This window comes from Phacochoerus africanus, chromosome 4 (assembly GCF_016906955.1).
Source record: "Phacochoerus africanus isolate WHEZ1 chromosome 4, ROS_Pafr_v1, whole genome shotgun sequence".
Taxonomy (NCBI): Eukaryota; Metazoa; Chordata; class Mammalia; order Artiodactyla; family Suidae; genus Phacochoerus; species Phacochoerus africanus.
In genome coordinates, this window is record NC_062547.1 from 41,942,192 (window position 1) to 41,955,416 (window position 13,225).

The 13,225-nt window shown below is 50.8% G+C and overlaps 1 protein-coding gene across 2 annotated transcripts in view; it reads left to right on the forward strand.

Moving 5' to 3' along the window:
• Positions 1 to 207: 207 nt before the first annotated feature.
• PTPN5 (protein tyrosine phosphatase non-receptor type 5) overlaps positions 208 to 13,225 on the forward strand; it is a 61,750-nt gene continuing 48,732 nt past the window's right edge. The window contains exon 1 of one of the 2 annotated variants that reach the window (XM_047774279.1): positions 208 to 388. The gene's annotated coding sequence lies outside the window, so the exon portion shown is untranslated. The remainder of the gene's footprint in view (positions 389 to 13,225) is intronic. The other variant, XM_047774280.1, reaches the window with a different exon arrangement.

Genomic DNA, 13,225 nt, shown 5'->3' on the forward strand with positions numbered 1-13,225 from the left:
CCCCTCCCCGCCAGCCCCGCGGTCCCTGCGCAATTCCCGGGGAATCGGCGCAAGCCCGCCCGGGGGCGGGGCGGAGCCGGGGCAGAGGGTGCCGAGCCGACCTGGCGGCTGCGCCCGAGACTCCGCAGCTGAAGCGCATTTGGCGAGGCGGTCGGGCGAGGGAGCGCGCACGGAGCGCGGGACGGAGCGCTGGGCAGACGGACCGACGGACGGACGCCCCCGCACACGCAGACGCACAGAGCTCTGCTAGGTTCCCGTCACACACACACACACACACACACACACACACACACGCAGACACACACAGGGACACACGCATACTCGCGCGCGCACATCCTCCCGCCAGCCTGCCCGCCAGCTCGCCGGCGCCCGGAGCCCGCTCTGGCCGGTAAGTGCGGCGCCTCCGTCGGCGTCTTTGTGTGGGAAGCCAGAAGCTGGAGGGCGCGGGGTCCCTCCCGGGGAGGCCCGCAACTGAGACCTTCTCCAGACCCCCGGGCGAAGAAGCGGACGCCCGCCCCCGCCACGCCCCCATGGGGCTCCCGGCGCCCCCGGACTGGGGGAGGGGTCCCCCGAGGCTCTGGGGAGCGGGGAGCGAGCAACAGCCACTCCCCACGAAGCTCGTGCGCGGTTCGCGAGAGGGAGGGGAGGGAGCGGGATGGCGGTCCAGGGTCCGAGCCTCTGCTGCTGTGGCTGGTGCGCGGCTCTTGGCTGCATCACCGCTCCGGGGTCTGAAGCTCCGGGGGTAGGTTTGAGATCTCCGCTAGCCCGCTGGCCTGTAAACCGTGGCTCCCAGCCTTCGCTTCGCCTCCCCCCGGACCATGTAGCTTAAACCACCCGTCCCCCACCCACCCTCAAAATAAAGCCTAGCACGTTCCCCTCCCCCAGCATGCCCCTTTTTCCTGAATGAGGCCCAGGCTCCTGCAAAACCTGGAGATTGCTCGGGTCAGAGCCCAGAGAGGCTTACCTCACCAAGGATCATGTGGCTTAGAGGGTTTGGACCAGATGAACCTTGGGAACTCATTTAACCCCCTCATTTTACAGATGGGAAAACTGAGGCCCAGCAAGGTGGCTAAACCAAGGTCACGGGAGAGTTAGTGGCAAAGCCTGCGTTAGAATCCAGCGTCCCTGGCTTTCATACTCATTTCTTCTCTTACACAATTCCATCCTTGTCCTCACTGATGCCCCCAAACCACAAATTTACCTGAGGGTATCAGGAAAGTCTTTGTAATCCCAGCCCTGCCCCCAATTAGAGTGGCAGGTGCCATTCATTTGCAATCATACTTACTGTTAAAAAAAAAAAATCAGCCTTTAATTTACCTCTTTCAGCCTCAGAGGAGCTCTCTCTTAAGCATCTACTCCAGATTTGAGATTTAGTTTGGGAGAATGAAGCAGTCCTGGACAGGCAATCAGCTTCCAAGGTGTTAGCCCTCATTCTCCTGGGAGTCACTGAACCTGTGTCCTCAGCTGGACCAGGTGATGTCCTAGTCAGGGAGTCACCCCCTTCCCCACTGTGTCATGACTGCAGCCATCACCCCCAGTCTCCCCTCCTCCTTAAGGGCCTAGGTCTTCTAATCCAACCAGTCTCCCTTCATCATCCCTTTGTAGAGATCCCCGAGTCTTTTATGTCCAGCCACCTCTCCCTCCTTGATGTGTGTTGAGTGGGGCCTCTTGTTGTAGCTGACAGAGCTGCTGGGGAAGCTTGACTTACAGCCTCAGTAGGCTCGGGTGGTAGCTCAGGGCAAGGCTCCCTCAAGGGCAGCTGGGTGTCCCCAGAGCTAAACCTGAGGCCTCATGCAGAGAAGGTGCCGGGAGAGGTATGTTGATGGAGTAAAGCTGGATGGTGTATGGATGAAGTCAGTCACCTCTGAGGAGATTCTGTTGGGTGGGGGATGTTGGCAGGAGGACAGGGTTCAGTCTCTAGGGTCCTGAGGCTCTTGTTTCAAGAGCTTCCTTGGGTAGAGTGAGCAGCCTGACATGGAGCCGAGCCAGGGTGACCAGGTGGCATAACTCCAGGGGCCACCACTCACATTGTCCCCCACGTAAATAGCATTGTGCTCCAGAAGTGCCATGTACGTAGACTTCATAATGAGCAGTGGCCCATTGGTTGTTGCATAGCTGGTGGCTCTCACCCTAAGAATGAAGAGATCTGGGTTCCAGATCTGAGGCCCAGTCTCCTCCTCACTGGCTGGGACAGTTTCCATGAATGTGTATGACCTCTCTGGGTCTCCATTTCTCCATCAGAAAAAATAAGATCATTGGATTGGAGATTTTCAGGATGTCTTTCAGGTCTGAAGTGTTGGGGGGGCATTGGGGGAGGGAGGGGAGCACTTATTTATATAACTGCCTATAGGCCTGGCTTTCCTTTTCTATTTCTCTGTGATGAGATCATTTATGAAGGTACTTAGCACAGTGCCCGGGGCATAGAAAAACTTGGAATTGGTAGCTATTAATAGCGTTAAGGCCCCAGCTTTATGGATATACCTTCCACTTCTTCCCTTCTTCATGCCCAAGGACATGAGATTTTTAGAGCCTCAAAGTCCCTCCCTCTCACAAAAATCCCTCCCCTACTGACCTCTTCCTGGACGTGGGGCTCAGCAACATCGATGAAGCTCCCTGGGAGAAGTGGCACTTTGGTTTATCAGTTATTTCGCACTTAACGGTGATTGAATTTGATCATTTATCTATAGTCAAAGCTTTTTCTTAGACTCTGTTGCTTATATCTAGTCCTCATAACATACCCGTGATGTGAGTAGTGTTATTTTATAGATGGGGACCTTCAGGCTCTGAGCTTAATGTACCTAACTAAGGATGTGTCCTGTAGACGTCTGAGAGCCAGAGCTGTGTCTCCAGCTCAGATCCCTTGACCTCACAGTCTCAACTCTCTCTTCTGCATCCCCATTGCCTGTCCTTTCATGAGACCTGTCCTAAAGCAGAGACAGATGACTATGGGAAGAGTTGAGAAGGAAGGGTTTATTCTTCTGGAAGGTAAGGAATGGCTTCTCGTAGAAGCTAAGTGGCATCTGAGCTGGGTCGAAATGATTCATACAGTGGAAGGAAGGAGGAAGATTTTGTAAGGAGTGGAAACAGCATGAGCAGAGACCAGGCAGTGGGGGCTTCTAGGGCCTGTGTAGAAACTGGAAAGCAGTTCATTCCAGCTGGACCAAAAAAGATAAAAGAGCCATGAGGAGGAAGGCTGGGTAGGAAGGTGGAGGCAGTTGCTGGGGGCATGGAGTGCCAAGCCAAGGGATCGTTCTTTAGTTTTTGAGTGGAGAAGAGACATGATCGAACGTGGCCATTAGGAAACTCACTCTGGCTGCCCCACGGAGAACAGATTGGAGGGGGAGAGTCTGCTCTCAGGGAGCCCAGGTAGGAAACAATGTCAGTGGTACAGGTAAGAGATAAGGAGGGTCTGGCTGGAGGGGTGGGGGTTGTAAGAATGAAGAGAAAGAGGAGTTGATGCAGGAGGCCACAGTGGTCACCAAAATTGGCAGCGGATTGAATGTGGGAGGAGAGGGAGGGGGGCATGAGAAGTGATGGCAAGGTTTGGAGTCTGAGCATGCCGCACGCAGAAAGAGCCCAGCAGGAGGGGGAGGAGGGAGCCTTAGGAGTGGGGCTGTGATCTGATAGAACCATGACGGCTCCTGCAAAGCTGGCTCACCAAGCATCCCAAACTGTCCAGAGCCAGTCACTTCATTCATTCATTCATTCATTCATTCTCCAGATACATGGAAAACATCTGTTACATGCCTGGTTTGTTCTAGGCTCTGGGGATGCACTGCTGTAAAAGATGAGCTTCCTGCCCAAGTTGTACCAAGGGAGACAGAAAACATAAGCAAAGATAGAACATTTCAAGAGATGAGCAGTGCTCTGGAGACGGAAAAGGCAGGTAAAGGGTACCTGGGCGGAAGAGATTTACCTTTAAATAGAATTATCTTTAAGGAAGTGGTATGTGAACAGAGAGGTGGCTGAAGTGAGGAGGAGACCTGGGGAGAGACCAAAAGTTCAAAGACCCCAGGGTGAGAATAGCTTGGTGTTTTCAGGGAACAGCAAGTGTAGCCTTAAGACATAGGTCAAGGAGTTCCCATCGTGGCACAGCGGAAACAGATCCAAATAGGAACCATGGGTTGTGGGTTCAATCCCTGGCCTCGCTCAGTGGGTTAAGGATCTGGCGTTGCTGTGAGCTGTGGTGTAGGTTGCAGACACGGCTCGGATCCCGAGTTGCTGTGGCTCTGGCAACTGTAGCTCCAATTAGACCCCTAATTAGACCTTGTAGCCTGGGAACCTCCATATGCCGCAGGTACGGCCCTAAAAAGGACAGAAAGACTAAATAAATAAATAAAAAGACATAGGTCAAGAGGAAAGGTGGAAAGGAAAGAGGCAGGAGCGCAGAGGCGGCTCAGATCACATAGGTGCTAACAGGCCTGAGGAATAAGAAATCGCATGATATTAAGGGATCCCAGAGAGCTGGAGTCCTATCATCCTTGTGTTCTTCTTGCCTGGGAACCAAGCCCAAAACTCAGCTGTGGCCCACTAAATAGTTGTTGAATGAATGAATGTTGGAAACCACCATTTATGTACAAAATCTCTTATCTCAGGCTAAATAAAGATATCGTGGCATAGTAAGAGCATTGTAAGCTGTAATATGGTCAAAATGATAAAGCTCAGATGATTTGAATATCTGTGTTGTCATTTAAGTATGAAAATTCGAGTCACGTTTGCATATTCAATAGGGCTGTTGACGAAGATGAAATAGTAAACCATACCTGAAATGACTGTAAAGCAATTAAAATGGAAACATTTTCAGAGTTCCCGTCGTGGCTCAGCGGAAACAAATCTGATTGGCATCCATGAGGACTGGGGTTCGATCTCTGGCCTCGCTCAGTGGGTTAAGGATCCGGTGTTGCCGTGAGCTGTGGTGTAGGTCGCAGACGCGACTCAGAACTGGCGTTGCTGTGACTGTGGTGTAGGCCGGCAGCTACAGCTCCAATTAGACCCCTAGCCTGGGAACCTCCTGGCCGTGCTGTGGGTATCGCCCTAAAAAAACAAAAGAGGAAACATCTTCAGTTTCCCCTCAGCCCCTTTCCAGTACAAATTACAACCTTTTGGCTTCATTTCAAATTTTCCCTTGTGCAACTCTTATGCCCTCAGCCACTTCCCTTGGAGAGATTTTAAAGCAAGTCATCTCTAGCACCAAGGCCCATATTTGCAGGACAAGGAATTATCAGCTTCTCCAATAAATTGACAGTTTCCCCCCAAAAAAGGCAGAGAGGGCAGTGGGGAGGGAGAACCTATTTATAGCAGTGTAAATTCTTCAAGCACCTAATTAATTGTTTAAATGGATTTACAAGTGGGAATGGAAGAACTCCAGAAGCTGGTTAATCATTTAAAGCGTTTTGTCTGCGTTAAGTTGGACACAGGGTATGTGTGAACATTTCAAAATATATGGCGCCCTTTACCAAAAATTTAACCAACACATCAGGAAATATATTCTTAGCAGCATGGGTCAGCACAGCTGCCTGTGTGTAAGTACCTGGGTTCAGTCCTAAGCTTATTCGTGATTAGGTGACCTGGGGCAATGTCCTTCCCCTCTCCCAGACTGTTTCCCCTTCCCTAGGAAATAGGGCTTGGGTTTCTAGGGCCCCCGAAGCACTAAGCACTGTGGTCTGTCCTACGTGTAGGCCCACGCTCTTGCTTTCCTGGAGGACAGTAACCACTGTCACAGTGTGGGGGTGTGGCTCCCTGTGGCACTTAGATGACCTGGTGGATGGGAGGCAGACAGGCGGTCTGTCTGTCACATGGAAGATGTGATGCTTTCATCAAGTATAGGGAGCCCGATACTAGGCAAGAAGGACCTTGTGGGGGCTCCAGTTGAAAAATGGTCTAAGTCTTCATAGAATCATAGACTTTCTAGGTGCCCTGGTCCAAGTTTCATCTAATTTTGCATGTCTGCTTGCCTTTAGGACCTGGAAACTCAGGTCAATGAAAGAAAAAAACTAAAAACCTTTCCATTTTCGAACAGAGCCATCACCAAAAAGCTCTTCTTTACCTTAAACCATGACTTATAGAAAATAAGGCTTTCCCCTGTTCTTCAGTGTCATCTCCATCTTTTCTGCATCTTGTGTGATGTGGGATGAGCACCTTGGCCACCAATATCTGGCAAAGCTTCCAAAATTCCCAGACTCCTAGAAGAAAGCTTTTTCACTGGGCTGCAGCCCATAGTTTAAAAGCCACCCTCCTTCCTGTGTCCCCCTTGAAGCAACCTTGACTCAAGTTTCTGTACCTGAGATGCAGCATGTTGAGTTGAGACGGGATCCCCTTGAGCTAGATGCAGTTTGTAAGCAAGCATCTGGGTGAGAATTCCTAACTTGGGGCTCATATAGGGGATAAACTGTTCTTGGACAAATCTAGTTACTGTCATAGCAGAATATAGACCCTAAGTTGCCCTTCCTTTGCATGGTGAGGAGGTTGGTTGACATCCCTGAAGAGACATACCGAGCTTTAACATGTCTTTCCTAAGAGTAGAAATAGGAGCTCCCTGGTGGCTCAGTGGGTTAAGGACTTGGTGTTGTCACTGCTGTGTCTCCACTCACTCCTTTGGCACCAGTTTGATCCCTGGCCCAGGAACTTCCACAAAAAAAAGGAGCAGAGGGGGAGTTCCTGTCGTGGCGCAGCAGAAACGGTCCTACTGGGAACCGTGGGGTTGCGGGTTCGATCCCTGGCCTTGCTAGGTGGGTTAGGGATCTGGCATTGCTATGAGCGGTGGTGTAGGTCGCAGACACAGCTCGGATCTGGCGTTGAGCTGTGGCTCTGGCATAGGCCGGTGGCTACAGCTCCGATTGGACCCCTAGCCTGAGAACCTCCAAATGCAGCGGTACGGCCCTAAAAAGACAAAAAAAAAAAAAAAGGAGCAGAAATGTTCCCCTTCTCCCCAACTCTCTGAAAGCCACTCAGGAGGGATTCAGGGGACTTGAGTGGTGGGTAACATGTGGCTATCTGGAGGAGACTCTGAAGATTATCTAAATCTAAGGGTGTGACCCAGCCTTTAAAAAATAAATAACATTGGGAGTTCCCATCATGGCTTAGCGGAAGTGAATCTGACTAGCAACCATGAGGATGTAGGTTCGATCCCTGGCTTCGCTCATTGGGTTAAGGATCTGGCGTTGCCCTGAGCCATGGTGTAGGTCACAGACGCAGCTCGGATCTGGCGTTGCTGTGGCTATGGCGTAGGCCAGCGGCTATAGCTCCGATGGGACCCCTAGTTTGAGAACCTCCATATGCCAAAGGTGTGGCCCTAAAAAGAAAAAAAAAAGGAGCAAAAAAAAATTTTTTTTAATAAGTAGAATTGCCAGATCTATGTTTAAAAATAAATAAATAAATCTATGTTTAACTTTTTGAGGAACCACAGGGTGCTTTTGATTTTTGTGTAGTCATCAGAAAAGACCACTAAATGAAGTCTTAGGAGTGGAGGGTCAAGGAAGAAACCATTAATTTTTTTGTAAAGTAAATTTTGTGTAGGGTCTGCATGGTATTGGAGGTAATAAAGAAGAGAGGGGACAGAATGCAAATGAATCCAGCCTCCATTTCTGAAGAAGAATTATTGTGTTTTAGAGTCATCGTGGGTGGAAAAAAAGAAGGCTCTCAGGAGGGGATGGAATTCATTCATGCATACTGGTATTTACTGTGCCAGGAGGACCCTGCCCATGAGGGCTTGAGGGGGGGGGGCTTGTGTGTGTGTGTGTGTGTGTGTGTGTTAGGGGCACCAGGGAGTAACCTGGCAACAGCGGTCCATAATGAGAGGAGCTACAATAATAAGTACTTGCGTGGAGTTCCCTTCGTGGCTCAGTAGTTAACGAACCCGACTAGGATCCATGAGGTTACGGGTTCAGATCTCTCAGTAGGTTAAGGATCTGGCATTGCTGGGAGCTGTGGTGTAGGTCGCAGATGTGGTTTGGATCTGGCATTGCTGTGGCTGTGGCATAAGCCAGCAGCTGTGGCTCCAATTTGACCCCTAGCCTGGGAACTTCCATATGCTGCGGGTGCAGCCCTAAAAAGACAAAAGACAGGAAAAAAAAAAAAAAAAAGCCCCATACTGGGTAAGCTGAATTCTCTGTCCTGCCAGCTGTTCAACTGCACTGAGGCACCCTCCTCCTCCCAGCTCCCCTTGCCGTTTCACTTCTCCTGGCCTTTGCCCCTGTTGTCTCCTCTGCTTGGAGCACCCTCCCCACTGTCTCGTGGACTCTACTGGCCCTTGAGATGCTCAAACATCACTCCCTGTGGGCCTTCCCGAATCTCCCGCTGTGCTCCCCCAGGCACTCGCATTGCACGGCCTCCGTTGACATTCAGCATGTTTTTGACTCTGTTCACAGGACTGCAAGCTAGTCGAGGGCAGGCGCTGGGCCTTGGTCATCTGTGCATCCCCACAGGCCCCACACACAGAGCCCAATAGTGAAGAAATAGGTGTAAGACTACAGCAGGTCTTGTCTCAAGATTACTTAGAGGCCAACTGGGTGTAAAATAACTGAGCAAAATGTATCCCCAGTGAACCCTCTGAAATTAATAGAAGTGGTGTAAACACAGTGTAATCTCTGACTGTGGGTGATAAATGTAAAGTTAACTCACTGCCAGCGAGGCAGGGACCTCCAGCCCTTCCACAGAGGACCTGGCATCATGGGAATTCAGTGGGCACTGATGCATGCGTAATAGTTCAGTTCAGGGAGCCAAGGGGATGGGCAAAAGATCAGAGTCAATTAGGGAGGGCTGCCTGGAGGAGGTGAGTTCCAAGGGTTTTCAAAGAGGAGTCTTTTGAGCCAGGGATGATCTATAGAGAGCCTTAAAGCATGATCTCAGGCAGCGTGGATGATGGCCTGACCTGTCCTCTTGTGACTGTGGTCCTGAGTCTCCTGTAGCTGCCCTTCCCTCCGCTTTCCCTCCTTTTCACTCACTTCTTCTTTTCTCCTACTTGATCACTCATTTCCATCTTCCTTGCAAACTTGAATGTGCAGAAAGAGCTGGGTGTACATTGCCTGGCCTTCCATCCCTCCTTTTCTGCGCTGGACTCCCTGCCATGGGGCGGGGGGTGTATAGAAGGAGGCTCCATCCCTTTCCCCCTTCGCAACCTGGGCAGCTCACAGAAGCCAAGGTTATGGACTGGAGAGCGAGGGAGCAGCCTGGGGAAGAGTGCGGTCCATTGCCAGGTGCCGAGTCACACATCAAAATGCTAGAGGAAGAATTCAGCCAGGAGAGAGTGCTAAACTCCCTGGGGGGCTTCCGGAGGCAGCGTGAGCTCAGGCAGTCCTTGGAAAGGCAGGAGATGCCTCCTAGGAGGGGAGCAGGGAGGCCTGTCCAGCAAAGAGGAATAGATAAGACAGAGGATGTGAAGCGAGAGTGAGCATAGCCGGGGGGGGGGGGGGGGGGTGGGGGGGGTGGGGGGGGGTGGAGACACAGTTTTCATGGTGGAAGAGGGTTGGGGGAATCCTGCAAAGTCAGGTTTTCAGTTCTTCTTGCCCCCTTCCTAAAGGCTCTGTGTCTGACCCGGGGGAACCCAGAAACAGGCTGGGGGTCTCCCTGGGGGAGAGGATCGGCTCTGGCCAGGACAGCCTTGCTCATCCTCAAGCTGGTCTCTCCTGCAATGTCTCATTAGCTCCAGGACATCTAGTAGAGCCGGAGGAAAAAGGAGCCAGAGCTCTGTAGCTGATGGCACTGCCTGGGACAAAGAGCAGGAGCATCTCCCATGCTGGTTGATTTAGAGGGAGCCAGGAGATGCAGTTTTGAGCCAAGTCAGCCGTGGTGACAAGGAGGATGTCAGCCCCAGCTTGCCTCGTACTTTCTGTACTTCAGTTACTTGCACCGTCTGTACCACAACCTGCAGCCGGCAGCTCCTATTGCTTCCATGTCCCAGAGGAAGATACCGAGACTCAGAGAGGTTAGGACACTCACTGGTCCGGGGCCCTGTGAGGAGAAGATGACAGAGCACAGTGTTTTCACCTGTGTCTCTCTGCCTCCAAATGCATCCTTTTTGCAGAGGACTGTGGCTGCCTTAAGCGGTGTGACCGCAAAATGGCCAGTCTGTTATGTTTCGAGGGATTCTACCCATGACAGAGGGCTCTGTGGACAGCACCCCCAGGCCCCAAGTTTCCAGCTGTCCACTTGTCCCTTGGCACAAGGCTCTGAAAGGATCCTTGGCCCAGGACCAGGCCCTGTGCTGTCTTCTCCTGAGGGACCATTTACCTGGCTCTCATGACTGCCTATTACTCCTATGCAAAGTAAGTAATGAGGTCTTTGTCACAAGGTGATACAAGAGTCTGATGAAATAATGTATCAGCACATAGCACATAGTAGGTGTGCAGCTGATATTTATTAAATCTGAATTCAAGAGATCAGACCCTTTTTCATTTTGATTCTTGCTCCCCTCTGGCTTTTTATTTTTTCTCTTTCCCATTCAGCTTCCTGGCTCCCACTCTCTTCCCTCTCCTGGCAGAGGCACCTCAAATCCAACTAATGTTTCCAAACAGCCTCTGCCCTGCCTCTCCCAGACCCTGCCTGTGATTCAGTTTGCCAGATTCTTTTTTTTTTTTTTGCTTTTTAGGATCTCACCTGTGTCATATGGAGGTTCCCAGGCCAGGGGCTGAATCAGAGCTGTAGCTGCCGGTCTAGACCACAGCCACAGCAACACGGGATCCAAGGTGCGTCGGCAACCTACACTCCAGCTCACGGCAATGCTGGACCTTTAACCCACTGAGCAAGGCCAGGGATCCAACCCACAACCTCATGGTTCCTAGTCGGATTGGTTTCCACTGCACCACAACAGGAACTCCCAATTTTTTTTTTTTTTTGCCTTTTCTTAAGCCGATCCTGCAGCACATAGAGGTTCCCAGGCTAGGGGGGCCTATGCCAGAGCCACAGCAATGTGGGATCCAAGCCGAGTCTGCAACCCATACCACAGCTCACGGCAACACCGGATCCTTAATCCACTGAGCAAGGCCAGGGATCGAACCCGAAACCTCACGGTTCCTAGTCAGATTCGCCAACCACTGCACCACGACAGGAACTCCCAATTCTTTAAACCAAACCCTGAAGCACCAGGATCTTCCTGGGCCTGAACACAGGAGGGCTAAATCAGAAGGTGGGGTCACTGATGGAGGACTGAACCCTACATTGAGCCATGGCAGGAGCTAGGGACCTGCCTAGCTGCAGGCGGGCAAACCTAGCTCTGTACCTCCAGCTCTCCCCTCTGTCCTTGCATACAAGCCCTTGAGAAATGATTTTGTGGCGTTCTTTTTGTGGTGGACTGGGATAAGGATCCAGCATTGTCACTACTGTGGCTCGGCTCAGGTTGCTGCCGTGGTGTGGGTTCGACCCCCAGCCCCAGAACATCTGCATGCTGTGGGTGTGGCCAAAAAATATAAAAAAGGTTTTGTATTGTAAGTGATGAAGAACAGAACAGATGCCACACGAGCTCGTCATGGGTGACCTGGAGCAAGGCCCAGGCCGCCCTGACAGTCCAGGTCCATGGCTGGCATCAGGGATGTCTAGGGTAAAATCAGGGATGTCTAGGTAGAGAGCGGAGCACAAAATCATTTGTGACCAGGGTGGGGAGGTACCTGCACTGACTAAGTCAAGATTCTAGTTCCAAGTGGAAGGGGCAGAGCTGCCAGTGTGGACAGGGCCTCAGTCCTAGAAGGCAGATAACCAAGACAGAGACTGCCTGCCAGGGTGTCAGGCGGAAGGCCAGGTGCTGGGATTGGGCCAGTGGCAGAGCCAGACAAGCAGCATTGAGACTGAGTGTTGTGAAAACTCTTAATAATATCAGTTATCATTTACATAGTGGACTCTATGCTAGGAACTTATAAGAGTTTTATGTTTTCTCATCTCAATAATATTTTGAGTTAAGTACTACTGCTACTGGTCCATTTTACAGATGAGAAAAACTGAGGCACAGAGAGTTTGAGTAAAACTCCTAATATCCAAAACTCAGGGCAGGAACCCTCACCTTCATAGCTTGAAATCAGCCAGGGTGGGAGCATTTACACCAGGGGAATCGGCCAACACCACAATTCATGGCTTTTTACATTTTTACAGTTTACTAGTATACCACTAGACTCATCCCAGAGCCTTCATGGACCTCACTGTGGGGGAAAGGTCTCTATTACCTGAGATGCAGGCAATGCCTGACAGCATTTTTAGGAGCTTACTGGAGAACTTGTCTCAGCATTTTGCACGCATCTCCTGTAAAAGCTTCACATAAGGATCAAAATTCATTTAATCTCCCTGAGAACTCTCTGAAGCGTAGACAGTGAGACAGCATCATTCCACAGATGAGGCACAAAGGAGTCAGGTATCTTACCCATGATCAGGCAGCCCATGAGGAGCCTTGACCCAAACTCAGGCAGCCTAGTCCCAAACCTGTGCTTTGTGGTATTTTTTATGAGCCATGTATACATGCTGAAAATCAAATCCACTTTCATTTACTTTTTCCTGAATACATCTTGACTGTCTGCCTGGTGCCAGGTAGAGTATTAATACAGGGAACAGGAACATCCACATCAGAGGCTGTACCCCCCAGTAGTTTCCGCAACGCCTGGACTTGGAGTTGGGGCCAACAGAGTTTGAAGCCTGCTTCTGCCTCTTACCCACTGGGTGACCTTGAGCAAGTGACTCAGTCTCTCCAAGTCCTAATCTCCACATGTGTAGGAGGGGGTTTATAACTGTGTTTAGCTCATAAGGTTACAGTGAGAAATGAATGAGGTAGTACACGCACAGTGCTGGGCACCGAATCCAGCATGCAGTAAACACTCAATGAAAGGAGGCCGCCGTGACGATAACCCACAGGTTTGTTTACAGGTAGCTCCCTGTGAGGTGGGGATACAGGCAGCAACAGATAATCACCAAATAGGGCCCGAGAACAGCAGGAAGTGCCCATGTCTTCCTAAGGGAGTCAGGGAGGGTTCTACTGAGGGGGTCATGTTCGAACAGGGTTTTCAAGGGTCTTAAAGAGTTTTCCAAGCAGAGAAGATTCAAAGGGGGGCTTTTCTGCCAAAGGGAAAAGTGCTTTCCAAGCCATTATAGGTAGGAGCAAGCATCTAACAGAATGGGAATGCCACAGCACCCCTCCTCCCCAAGAGGTGTGATCACGACTTCCTGTTTGTAATGGCCCGTTTTCTCCTTGTAAATTAATCTGCATACTTGGGGAAAGGAGATATATAAGAGGGAACTGAAGCAGGTGTTT